The 13,878-nt window shown below is 35.2% G+C and overlaps 1 pseudogene; it reads left to right on the forward strand.

Annotated features, from left to right (window-relative positions):
* Nucleotides 1–11,414: 11,414 nt before the first annotated feature.
* On the forward strand, nt 11,415–11,630 carry LOC140532008 (DNA-directed RNA polymerases I, II, and III subunit RPABC5 pseudogene; annotated as a pseudogene).
* Nucleotides 11,631–13,878: the final 2,248 nt, after the last annotated feature.

Here is a 13,878-nt window from a genome sequence, read left to right on the forward strand (position 1 = left end):
TTTTCTTGTAGGACAAGATAGATTTTTATACCCCATCACCTGTACTTCTTATTTCCCAGTTGCATGTAAAAACAATTTTTAACATTTCTTTTTACAACTTTGAATTCCACCTTCTCTCCCTTCCTCTTTCCCACCCATCCCCACTGAAAAAGCAAGCAATTCAGCATAGTTTACATATGAGTAGTTCTGCAAAAGACTTCCATAAAAGTCAAGTTGTGAAAGACTAACTATATTTCCCTCCATACTATCCTGTCTCCTATTTATTCCATTCTCTCCTTTGACCTTGTCCTTCCCCAAAAGTGTTTACTTGTAATTACCCTGTCCTCCCATTTGACCTCCCTTCTATCATTCCCTCATACCCCACTTATCCCCTTCTCCTCTGCTTTCCAGTACTGTAAGATAGATTTTCATACCAAATTGAGTGTGCATGTTATTCCCTCCTTAACCCAAATGTGATGAGAGTAAGCTTCACTTTTTCCCTCTCACTTCCTGTTTTTTCTCCTTCATTGAAAAAACTTCTCCTTGCCTCTTTTATGAGATACCTTGCCCCATTCCATTTCTCATTTTCTCCACCCAATATATTCCTCTTTCATCCTTAATTTTTTTTAGTTATCATCCCTTCTTACTCAACTCATCCTGTGCCTTTTGTCCATTTGTATATAATCCATCCAACTACCCAAATACTGAGAAAAGGCTCAAGAGTTACAAACATTGTCTTTTCGTGTAGGGATGTAAACAGTTCAACTTTGGTAAGTCCCTTAAGATTTCTCTTTCCCCTTTAGCTTCTTATGCTTCTCTTGATTCTTATGTTTGCAAGTCAAATTTTCTATTCAGCACTGGTTCTTTTCATCAAGAATACTTGAAAGTCCTCTATTTCATTGAATGACCCTTTGTTCCCCTGAAGTATTATGCTCAGTTTTGCTGAGTAGGTGTTCCTTGGTTTTAATACTAGCTCCTTTGACTTCTGGAACATCATATTCTAAACCCTTTTACCCCTTAATGTAGAAGCTGCTAGATCTTGTGTTATCCTGATTGTATTTCCATAGTACTCAAATTGTTTATTTTTAACTGCTTGCAATATTTTCTCCTCAACCTGGTAACTCTGGAATTTGGCTACAATATTCCTAGGAGTTTCTCTTTTTGGATCTCTTTCAGGGGATGATTAGTGGATTCTTTCAATATTTATTTTGCCCTCTGGTTCTAGAATATCCTTGTATTCCTTGATAATTTCATGAAAGTGATGCCTAGGTTGTTTTTTTGATTATGATTTTCAGGTAGACCAATAATTTTTAAATTGTTTTTCCTGGATGTATTTTCCAAGTTGTTTGTTTGTCCAATGAGATATTTCACATTGTCTGCTATTTTTCATTCCTTTGGTTTTGTTTTATAATTTCTTGATTTTTCATGAAGTCCTTAGCTTCCATCTGCTCCATTCAAATCTTTAAGGATTTATTTTCTTCAGTGAGTTTTTGGATTTCCTTTTCCACCTGACCACTTCTGCTTTTTAGAGCACTCTTCTCCTCATTGGCATTTTGGATCTTTTTTTGCCATTGGGGTTTTTGTATTTTTAAAGTCTTGCTTTCTTCAACATATTTTTGTTTCTCCTTTAGTAAGCAGTTGGTTCATTTTACATGATTTTCTTTCATCACTCTCATTTCTCTTCCCAATTTTTGTTCTACTTCTCTTACATATTTTTGACAATCCTTTTAGAGCTCTTCCATGGCCTGAGACAAATTCATATTTTTTCTTGGAAGCTTTGGATAGAGGAACTTTGACTTTGTTTACTTCCATTTGCCTATTTTGGCCTTCCTTGTCACCAAAGCAAGATTATATTGTCGTGCTCATTTCTACAGCCATTTACTTGACTTTTGAGCTCTTTTTCAAGGTAGATATCTGCTTGCAGTGGGGCTTGCAGGTATTCTGTCAGCCACTCGATTTTCCCACCATCTGTGTTTTCCACTATGTCTCATCATTAAAAATAAAACTTGAACATAAAACTTTTGTCTTCCTATCCCGTAGAGTCTAACATGTAAAAAATGTTGAATATATAATACACAAAAAAGTTTTAAATAGTATTTTATGTAAATATTTTTATTCATGTGGATCACTTTCCCTTTTTTAAAAATCTCTTTATGACTAATATCACCAAGTAGTGATACTGCTGAATCAAAGGGTATGTAGTTAGATAGACCTTTGGGCATAGTTCCAAATTGCTCTCCAGAATGATTGGATCAGTTCACAAATCCACCAATGATACATTGGTGTTCCAATTTTTCCACATCTTCTCCAACATTTATCATTGTTCTGTTTGGTCATGTTAACTAATCTGATAGGTGTAATGTGGAACCTCAGAGTTGTTTTATTTAATTAATGTATTTGTTTTAAACAATCACTTTCATTATTATTAGATTTTCCCCCTTCTCTTTTCCCTCCCTCCCAGGGGAAGACATGCAGTCTTATATGGGTTCTACACATACATTCTTATCAAACACATTTTCACATTATTCATGTTGCCTAGAAGATTCAGAATGAATTTGAGAAACAATGAGAATAAACAAAACAAAACGTAACATGAGAAAATATTCAGCTTCATTCTACATTCCAATTCCATAGTTCTTTCTCTGGATGAGCATAGTTTTTTTTCCCTCTAGTCCTCTGGGAATGTTTTAGGACCTTGCACTGCTGTGAACAGTTAGGCATACCAAAAACAGTCCTTGTACCCTATGACTGATACTCTATACATGTTCTCCTTTTTCTACTCATTTCACTGAGCATTGTTTCACATAAGTCCTTTCAGGCCTCTCTGGCGTCCTCCTGTTCAACATTTCTTATACCAAAATAGTATTCCATTATATCCATATAACAAAATTTGTTCAGTCATTCACCAATTGATGAGCATCCCTACAATTTCTAGTTCTTTGACACCCAAAGAGAATTGCTATAAATATTTTTGTACATGTGGAAACTTTTCCCATTTCAATGATCTCTTTGGGATACAGTCCTAGAAACAATATTGTTGGGACAAAGAATGTGCACTCTTTGTAGGCCTTTGGTCATATTTCCAAATTGATCTCCAGAATGGTTGGATCAGCTCACAATTCCACAAACAATAAATTACTGTTCCAACTCTCCCACATCTTCTTCAACATTTATCATCTTCCTATTTTATTATGTTAGCCAATCTAATAGGTGTGATATGGTACCTCAGAGTTGTTTTGATTTGCATCTCTCTAATCAATACTGATTTAGAGCATTTTTTCATATGACTATAAATAGCTTTAATTTCTTCCTCTGAAAACTTCCTGTTCATATCCTTTGATCATTTCTCAATTGGGGAATTACTTGTATTTTTGTAAATTTGACTCAGTTTTCTCTATATATTTATTAACGAGACCTTTACTACAAAGGCTAATTGTAAAAATTCTTTCTTAGTTTTTTTGCTTCCCTCCTAACTTGGTTGCTTTGAGCTTGTTTGTTCAAAAAACATTTCAGTTTAATGTAATCAAAATTGCCCATTTTGCTCCTCATAGTATTCTCTATCTCTTGTTTAGTCAAAAATTTCTCCATTCTTCATAAATATGACAAATATATCATTCCTTGCTCTTCTACTTTGTTTATAGTATTAGTCTTTACACCTAAATTATGTATCCAGTTTTACTTGACTCTTGTGTATGGTGTCAGACATTGGTCTGTGCCCATTTCCACCACACTGTTGTCCAGTCTTCCCAGAAATTTTTGTCAAACAGTGACTTCATATCCCAGAAGCTGGAGTTCTTGGGTTTATCAAACATTAGACTGCTATATCTATTGACTACTGTGTCTTGAGTACCTAATCTATTCCACTGGTGTAGATCCTCTATTTCTCAGACAGTACAAAAAGGTTTTAATGGTTGCTGCTTTATAATAAAATTTGAGATCTGGTAAGTCTAAGCCACCTTCCCTAGCATTTCTTTTCATTAATTCCCTTGATATTCCAGACCTTTTGTTCTTCCAAATGAATTTTGATATTATAGTTTTCTAGCTCTAGAAAAATTTTTCTGGTAAGTTGATTGGTATGGCACTGAATAAGTAAATTAATTTCAGTAGAATTGCCATTTTTATAATGTTAGCTCTGCCTATCCATGAGCAACTGATATTTTCCCATTTACTTAGATCTGACTTTATATGTGCAAACAGTGTTTTGTAATCATGTTTATATAGTTCTTGGGTTTGTTTTGACAGGTAGAATCCCACATATTTTATAGTGTCAATGGTGGTTTTAATTGGGATTTCTCTTTCTATCCCTTGCTGTTGGACTTTTTTAGTAATATATAGAAATGCAGATGATTTATGTGGACTTATTTTGTAACCTGCAAATTTGCCAAAGTTGCTGAGTATTTCAAATAGTTTTTTGCTTGATTCTCTAGGATTCTCGAAGTATATCATGATATAATCTGCAAAGAATGATAGCTTAGGTTTTTCTTTGCCTATTCTAATTCCTTCAATTTCTTTTTCTTCTGTTACTGCTACAGCTAACATTTCTAGTACCATATTGAATAGCAGTAGTGATAATGGACATCCTTGTTTCAACCCTGATCTTATTGGAAATTCACCTAACTTATCCCCATTGCATATAATGCTTGTTGAAGGTTTTAGGTAGATACTGTTTATTGCTTTATGGAAAGTTCCATTTATTCCTGTGTTTTCCAGTGTTTCCAATAGGAATAGGTGTTATATTTTGTCAAAAGCTTTTTCTGCCTCCATTCTGATAATCATATGATTTCTGTTAGTTTTGTTGTTGATATTATTAATAATGATGATAGTTTTCCTAATACTGAACAAGCCCTGCACTCCTGGTATAAATTCTACCTGATCAGAATATATTACTCTTGTAATAAGTTCTTGTATTCTTTATTGTAAGTATCTTATCTAAAATGTTTGAATCTATATTCATTGGAGAAATTGTTCTAAAATTTTCTTTCTCTGTTTTCGCTCTTCCTGGTTTGGGTATAAGAACCGTATTTGTATCATAAAGAGAATTTTGGAGTACTCCTTCACAAATTTTCCCAAGTAGTCTATATGGTATTTGGAATTAACTGTTCTTTGAATGTTTAATAGAATTCACTTGCAAATCCATCTGACACTGGAGATTTTTCCCTAGGGAGTTCATTGGTGGCTTGTTCAATTTCTTTTTCTGAGATGGAGTTATTTAAATATTTAACTTCCTCTTCTGTTAATCTATCTATCTATGTATCTATCTATGTATCTATGTATCTATGTATCTATCTATCTATGTATCTATCTATCTATCTATCTATCTATCTATCTATCTATATTTTAAGTATTCATCCATATAACTTAGATTGTCAGATTTATGGGCATACCGTGGGCAAAGTAATTTCTAATTATTGTTTTAGTTTACTCCTCATTGGATGTGAGATCACTTGTTCATTTTTCATATCGGTAATTTGGTTTTCTTCTTTTTAATCAAATTGACCAAAGGTTTATCCATTTTACGAGTTTTTTCATAAAATCAACTTTTAGTTTTATTTGTTAGTTCGATAGTTTTCTTCATTTCAATTGCATTAATTTCTACGTTGGTTTTCAGTATTTCTAATTTGGTATTTACTTGAGGCTTTTCAATTTGTTCTTATTCTAGCTTTTTCAGCTGCATGCTCACATTCATTTGTCTCCTCTCTCTCTATTTTATTCATGCAGGCGTTCAATGATCTATAACTTCCCCTAAAAACTGCTTTTGCAACATCCCATAAGTTTTGGTAGCTTGACTCATTATTTTCATTCTCTTGAATGAAATTATTTATTATTTCTATGACTTGTTGTTTAACCAATTCATTCTTTAGGATTAGATTATTTAGTTTCCAGTTAAGTTTTGGTAATGCTCTTTTTATTACATATAATTTTTGTGGCATTATGATCTGAAATGGATGCGTTTACTATCTCTGCCTTTCTGCATTTCATTGTGAGGTATTTTTATCCTAGTATATGGTCATTTTTTGTATATGTGCAACATACTATGAGAAAAAGATATATTCCTTTCTATCCCTATTCAATTTTCTCTCCAGGGATCTATCACATTTAACTGATCTAGAATTCTATTCACCTCCTTAACTTCTTTCTTGTTTATTTTGTGGTTAGCTTTATCAAGTGCAGAGATAGGGAGGTTGAGGTCCCCCACTAATAATGTTTTGCTCTCTATTTCTTTCTGTAACTCCCTTAACTTCTCCTCTAAGAATCTGGATGCTATAATACTTGGAGTATATATGCTTACTAGTGATATTGCTTCATTATCTACATTGCCTTTTAGCAGGATATAATTTCCTTCCTTATCTCTTTTGATTAGATCCAGTTTTGCTTTTGCTTTCTCTGAGATTAGGATTGCTACCCCACTTTTTTTTTTTTACATCAGCTGAGGCACAATATATTCTTCTCCAACCTTTTACCTTTACCATGTTTGTATCCTCCTGTGTCAAATGTGTTTCTTGTAAAGAACATATTGTTGGAGTATGGTATTTAATCTATTCTGCCATCTGCCTCAGTTGTATGGGAGAGTTCATCCCATTCACATTCACAGTTATGAATACTATGTGACTTTCCTTCCATCCTGTTCCACCCTCTCCCCCTTTACACTTTTAGTTCTCCCTTTCTGCTTTCCCTCCATAATAGAGTTTTATTTTTGGACCAATGCCTCCCTCAGCCTTCCCTTCCTTCCACCAGCCCCCTCCCTTTTATTTCCCCTTTCCCTTACTACTTTGTCCTTCCCTTTTAACCTTTTCTTTCATCTTTCCCCTCCTACTGCTTATTGGTAAGTTATATTTCTATGCTTAACTGAGTTTGTTGTTCCCTTCTTGAAGTCAATCAGATGAGAGTAAATCTCAAACAGTGGTCATCTCCCTCCTCTCTTTCCCTCTTTTGTAAAATATTTTTGTGCCTCTCTCTGTGATGTAATTTACCTATTTCTGCCTCCTCCTTCTCATATCTCCATACCCTTAAGTCACATTTTTATCATCACATTAGTTAACTTGAACCCACTTCCTCTATCTATATATATCCCTTTTAAATGTCACAGTAAACATACAGTTCTCAAGATTAACAAGTATCATCTATCCTCATAGGGATGTAAATAGTTTGTCTATACTGAATAACAAGTATTTTTCCCATTTGCCTTTTTATGCCTCTCTTGAGACTTGTATTTGAAGATCAAATTTTCTATTGAGCTCTGGTCTTTTCCTGGGGAAGATTTGGAAATCACTTATTTCACTGAATGTCTATCTCTTTGCCTGAAATATTATGGTCAGTTTTGCTGGATAACTGACCCTTGGTTTTAATTCATGCTCCTTTGCTTTACAGAATATCATATTCCAGTCTCTCTGATCTTTTAACGTAGAAGCTGCAAGGTACTGTGTGATCCTGAATGTGGTGGCATGATATTTGAATTGTTTCTTTCTGCTCTCTTGATGTCTTTTCTCCTTAACTTGGTAGTTCTGGAATTTGACAAAAATATTCCTTGCAGTAACTTTCAGGAGGTGCTTAGTGGATTCTTTCAATGATTATTTTCCCTTCTGCATCTAGGACCATAGGGTAGATATCCTTGATGACTTCTTGGAAGATACTGTACACTTTTTTTTTTTCATTGTGGCTTTCCAGTAGACCAGTAATTCTTAGATTTTCTCTCCTTGATCTATTTTCCAGATAAGTTGTTTTTCCAATGAGATATTTTGTATTTTCTTCTATTTTTTCATTCTTTAGATTCTATTTGATTGATTCTTGACATCTCATACCATGAGTAGCTTCTACTTGCCCCATTCTAATTTTTAACAGATAAATTATTTTTCAGTTAATTTTTGCATCACCTTTTCCATTTGTCCAATTGCTCCTTTTAGAGAGTTATTTTTATCTAATTAGGTTTTGTACTTCCTTTTCTATTCGTCCAATTTTCTTTTTTAAGGAGTTGTTCTCTTCAGTGAATTCTTTTTTCATATTTTTAAATGATTGGCCAGTTTTTCTTCTACCTCCCTAAATAATCTTTTATAATCCTTCTTGAACTCTTCCAAGAATGCTCTTTGGGACTGAGATCAGTTTATATTCCCTTCTGAGTTTTCAGATGGGGGTACAGCCTCAATGTTGATCTCTTCTGTATTCTTGCTTTGTTCTTTGTCTTCAGAGTAAGATTCTATTGTCGCTTTTTTTTCTGGTTTGCTTCCTGCTCATGATAATTGCCTTTTTCCTGGCTTTTAAAGTGGATCTCTACTTCTGGAGTGCAGGAAGCTCTGTCCAACATACTTCTTGAACAACTTGTCATTTCTACAACTTAAATAGTGATTCAGAAATCCACATCTGATTCTCCAATGGCACATTTTTAGCCAGGTGTTACTTACCAAATAGTTTTTTTTTTTCCTTCCTCTGTATACTTTGTCTGTGTTTGACAGAAATGATGAAAATACAACTGTTTCCTTCTGCTCTTCAGTTTTTTACCCAGAACTTTGTAGTTTGGGTAATCATTTCTACTTTCTTTGTTCAGTATTGTGTCCATGTAACTCACCTTAAATACTTTTCCAAAGATTTGGAGAATCTCATGTTTTGGACACATGGCTTGTGAAGAAAAAACATGTGTCACTTCAGGCAAATGAGTATATATCTCAGTAAACTGAGCAAGGATTGAGCAGCCACTCTTTACCTTACTGGATTATCCTTGATGTGATTATTACTGTGGCTGTGCTCTATGAGCAGATCAAATAATTGCTTTTTCCTCAGGGTCCACATGCATCCCTTTTTCAGAAGAGTTTCATTTTTTTTTTACCTTTAATAGTATATATTTTTTTCCTTTCCCTTCCTTCTCAATGATAGTAAAGGAATATCCAGAACTGGAGATAGTAGACAGTGATATAATTTGTAGTTGAGGAGACCTCAGTTCTTATTATTTTGAAGAAGCAAAAATATTTGGAGAAGAAATCTATAAAGGTCAGTTTGTTAGGAACATAGGGTTAAGTGTAGCGTTAAGATAGATGAGAGTGACAGAGAAAGAAGTGGTAGCTGATGCAGGGAACTTTTTGTCCAGGTATCCTTCAATTCTGAATCACAGGGATGTTGATTAAAGTGAAAGGAGGAGGAAACAATTAAGTAATCATAGAGCAAAGAACTTATATACTTTATTCACTAATTTCAGACCTCAAATCTAGTTAGAATAGGTTATCACAAGGTGACTAGACAGGAAGAAAGAGTTGTGGTTGTGGTCAGGGTACAGTTGGCAGTCTGTCTGGCCAATCAATACTCACTGAATATAAAGCTCGAGTCACTCACCTACCTGAGCCAATAAATGCAAGGTCCTAGTACCCTGGTTAACTTTATTTTCAGTCCTTCCCACCCTAAAGAAGTGAGATCTTGTTGAGTCCTTAGTTTTTAATTGATCGAGGACCCAACAAAGCAGGTGCTAATAGTTTTGGTGTCTAGGCTTTGAAAATATTTTCAATTCATATGCTATAATTATTCACACACTTAATAAAGGGTTTTGTTTGCTTTAAATTAGATGCATAGTGTTATAGGTCAGACTTGAATCAGGCAAGTAGTTTTAGTCAGGTTCAAAATGAGAAAGAAATGGGATATTTGTAGACCAACCTATAGTTTAAAAAAATGGATTTACTTAGCTATAGGATGGAAAGATGGTTCTTAAGGAAACAATATTGTTTCAAGTAGTCTTTGTACCCATTCTCACCATATAGAAATACATCTGGTGACAGTGGGAAAAAAAAGGTAACCACTGGAAAGATTGCAAAACATAAAGTCTGATGGGCCATCAAATGTTCCATTTAGCACCTTAAGTGACCAAAAAGCCAAGGTAATATCAATTCTTAGCTCCCTGGGCCAATGAAGCATTAGGTGAAGTTCCCTTAATGCCAATTCTTCACCCTCCCTGCCCCACGCAGACAAGAAAAAAGTATAATAGATATTGTTCAGGCTATGATAGATGTTGTTCCTAAAAAAAGTAATTAGAATAACAACAAAAACTCATATTTATATAACCATTTAGAATTTAGCCAAATACTCTCCTCCATACTCCCTTATGACATTAGTTTTCACCACTATTATGTGTATTTTACATGTTATTAACAGAGTCCCAGTAAATAAATAAAATAAAATTGAAATGCTTTTTAAAATGTGACAAAGTAATCAAATAAAGAACCAGGCCTTGGCACAGAGCCAAGATGGCTGCATAGAAGCAGGGACCTGCTACAGGTCTCCCCCAACTCCCTCAAAAAACCAATAAAAATGACTAAACAAATTCAAGAGCAGTAGAAGTCTCAAAAGAACAGACCAAAGCAAACTTCTAGCCCAAGACAATTTGGAAGGTTGACAAGAAGGATCTATTCCACCATAATGGAAGTGGAACACAGTTTGGCATGGGCCATGCCAGGCAAAAACAGATCTAGAGCTGACCTTAAGGTACTGAATTGCTGGGTTTCCAGACTTCTCAACCCACAAACACCAAAGAGAGCTTCAAAGGTCAGTGGGAAGGATCTCTCACTTATCTGAATGGGAAACATGGTCTGGCTCCAAGGCAGTGGCAGCCAAAGCTGAAGCAGAGGTTACTTCAGGAGGCCAACAATTAGCAAAGAGCTCAAAAGTTAAGAAATTGACTGGGAAATGAGAAAAAGGGGGAAAGGGCTAACGATTCTTACTTTCTCAGCGAAGAAGTATTTTCTTATGTCACTGGTGATGAAGACATTCAAAACATACAACCAGAAAAAGACAACAAAGCCAAAGCTCCTGCACTGAAAGACTCTAAGAAAAATATGAATTTGCCTCAGCCATAGAAGAGCTCAAAAAGTAGAGGAGAAATTAGAAAGAGAAATGAGAAAGATGCAAGAAAATCATGAAAAACAAGTTAACAGCTTGCTAAAGGGAACACTCTAAAATGTTGAAGAAAGTAGCACCTTTAAAATTAGACTAATCCAAATGACAAAAGAGGTCCAATAAAGGCAATGAGGAGAGGAATGCCTTGAAAAGCAGAATATGGCAAATGGAAAAGGAGTTTTAAAAGTTCAATGAAGAAAATAATTCCTTGAAAATTGGAATGGAATAAATGGAAGCCAATGACTTCATGAGAAACAAAGCAATTATAAAACAAAACCAAAAGACTGAAAAAAATAGAAGACAATGTGAAGTATCTTATTGGAAAAACAACTGACCTGTAAAATAGATTCAGGGGAGACAATTTAAAAAATTATTGGGCTACCTGAAAGCTATGATCAAAAAGAAAAAAGGTCCTACACATCATCTTTTATGAAATTATCAAGTTAAATTGCCCAGATATTCTAGAACTAGAGGGCAAAATACAAGTGGAAGGAGAAGGTGTGGGGTGACATGGTCAGAGCAGGGGTCGAAGAGGAGAGATGCCCTGCTACTGATGCCACTGCCTCCTTGTCCTCACCATTATAATCCCACTGTGCTGGTTCCCATGCAGCAATATCATGGGCAAAAAGTGGCAAGCCTACCTGGGGCTGCTGCAGGTAGAGTACACAGAAGGAAATACCCTGGATGTACGGGGCCTGTAACGCTACTGCTGTTGGAGGATTCTGCTGGTCCGTGTGGACCTGATATAAAAGTGTCTCAACTATGTGGTCCTGAAAAAATGAGCCTCCACCCCAGAATACCTAGGGTGCCATTGGCCCCCATCCCTGAAGGCCTCCATCAGCTATCTGCCAAGTGAAAGAGCCCCATCCCCAAAGTCCTGGCTCAGCTATCTGCACCAAGGCCTCTAGAGATGGCAATAAACCCACTATTGGGGAAAAAGTAGGAGAGGAAAGAACTTACTGGTCATCTTCTAGAAGAAATCCCAAAAGGAAAACTCCTAGAAATATTGCAGCCAAATTCCAGAGTTCCCAGTTCAAGGAAAAAATATCACAAGCAGCCAGAAAGAAATAATTCAATATTATGGAAAGATGATCAGGATAACATGATTTTGCAGCTTCTACACTAAGGGATTGGAGGGATTGGAATATGATGTTCCAGAGGTCAAAGGACACAGGATTAAAAGCAAGAAGCACCAACTGAGAGTCATACTTCAGAGGAAAAAAATCGACCTTCAGTGAAATGAGGACTTTCAAGCATTCTTGTTGAATAGACCAGAGTTGAATAGAAAATTTGACTTTCAAGTACAAGAATCAAGAGAAGCATGAAAAAGTAAATAGAAAAGAGAAACCATAAGGGGCTTAATAAAGTTGAGCTGCTTACATTTCTACATGGAAAGATGATATTTATAACTCATGAGATCTTTCTCAATATTAGTATCATTGGAGCTAATATATGCATATATATGTATATACATACATATATTAACATATATACACATACATATATACATATATTACATATATAAACATATACATATTTATATGCATGCATATATATGTGTGTATGTATGCAGAAAAAGAGACAGAGGGGGGCACAGGGTGAGCTGAATATGAAGGGATGCTATCTAAAAAAGAAAATTAAGTTCTGAGAGGAATGTACTGGGGGAAAGAGAAAGGGAGATGTATGACGAAGTTAATCATCTCACATAAAAGAAGCAAGAAAGAGCTTTTACAATGGAGTTCAGGAAGAAAGAGAAGATGAGAGGGAATAAGTGTGTCTTCCTTTTATCGGATTAGCTTCACACTCAATTGGTTATGGAACTTCATCTTACCCTACAGGAAAGCAGTGGGGAAAGGGACGGAGAGGAGGGACAATAGAAGGCATGGCAGATTGGAGAAAGGGGGTAATCAGAAGCACTTTGGTAGAGGGACAAGTCAAAGGAGAGAATAAAATAAATAGAGGACTGGGCAGGATAGAGGAAAATATAGTTAGTCTTTCCCAGAATGAATGTCATGGAAATGTTTTCCATGACTACATATGTATAACCTTTACCAAATGGCTTACTTGTGACTGAATAGGGATGGGGAGGAGAAAATGTGGAACTCAAAGCTTTAAAATGAAAGTTAAAATTGCTTTTACATGAAACTAGGAAATAAGATACATAGCCAATGGGGTATAGAAATAATCTTACCCAACAGGAAAATATAAAGGAAGGGGATAAGTAGGGGAAGAGAGGCTTGATAGAAGAGAAAGGAGATTGTAGGAAAGGGTTATCAGAATATATGCTGTTCTGGTGTGGGGAGATGTGGGAGAGGGGAGAAAATTTGAAATTCAAAATTTTGTGGAAGAGAATTTTGAAAACTGAAAATTAATAAATGTTTAAAAGTGACAAAGCAAGATTGCAGATCTTTGTCACCTAATTACATACTCAATGTGATTACAAAACTTGAAGCTTTAGATTGACTAACAAGGAGTGAACATTCGCCTTTTGCTTACCCTTGATCTAAATGCCAAATATTTCAGATTCGGAGCTCACCACTAACTTCCTTTGACTCTAATTCAACCTTATAATACTATTGTTATTTTCATTTCAATTTTTTGTCACGTTCAAGGATTTACCTGTGACAATCTCAGTAAAGCATTACTGTGGCATGATGGAATCCTTAGATAATCTTTGACAAGAATTCTGATCTTTGCCACATCTGGTGAAGTACAGGACATTATTACTCTCTCTACATTTAGTTCTCATTTTGCTATCACTTGGCCAAAAAAAGAGCTTCTTGTGTGTTCAACGTGTTTTGGAGATCTTTAGCACAATAAGCCTTTTTTGCAGCATAGAATATCTTTTTTTTTTTTAATTGAAAGTATATACATTTCACACAAACTGCTGTTCCCACTTTTTTGAATGCCAATTTTGCATTACTCAAGGCTCATGCTTGTTTCACTGGCCTGGTTACATTTATTCTCATCTGTCACAATGGCAATATGCCTTCCCACAAAGCATGTGCCAATTTGAGGAATACATCAGTG

This window comes from Notamacropus eugenii, chromosome 3 (genome assembly GCF_028372415.1).
Source record: "Notamacropus eugenii isolate mMacEug1 chromosome 3, mMacEug1.pri_v2, whole genome shotgun sequence".
Classification (NCBI taxonomy): domain Eukaryota; kingdom Metazoa; phylum Chordata; class Mammalia; order Diprotodontia; family Macropodidae; genus Notamacropus; species Notamacropus eugenii.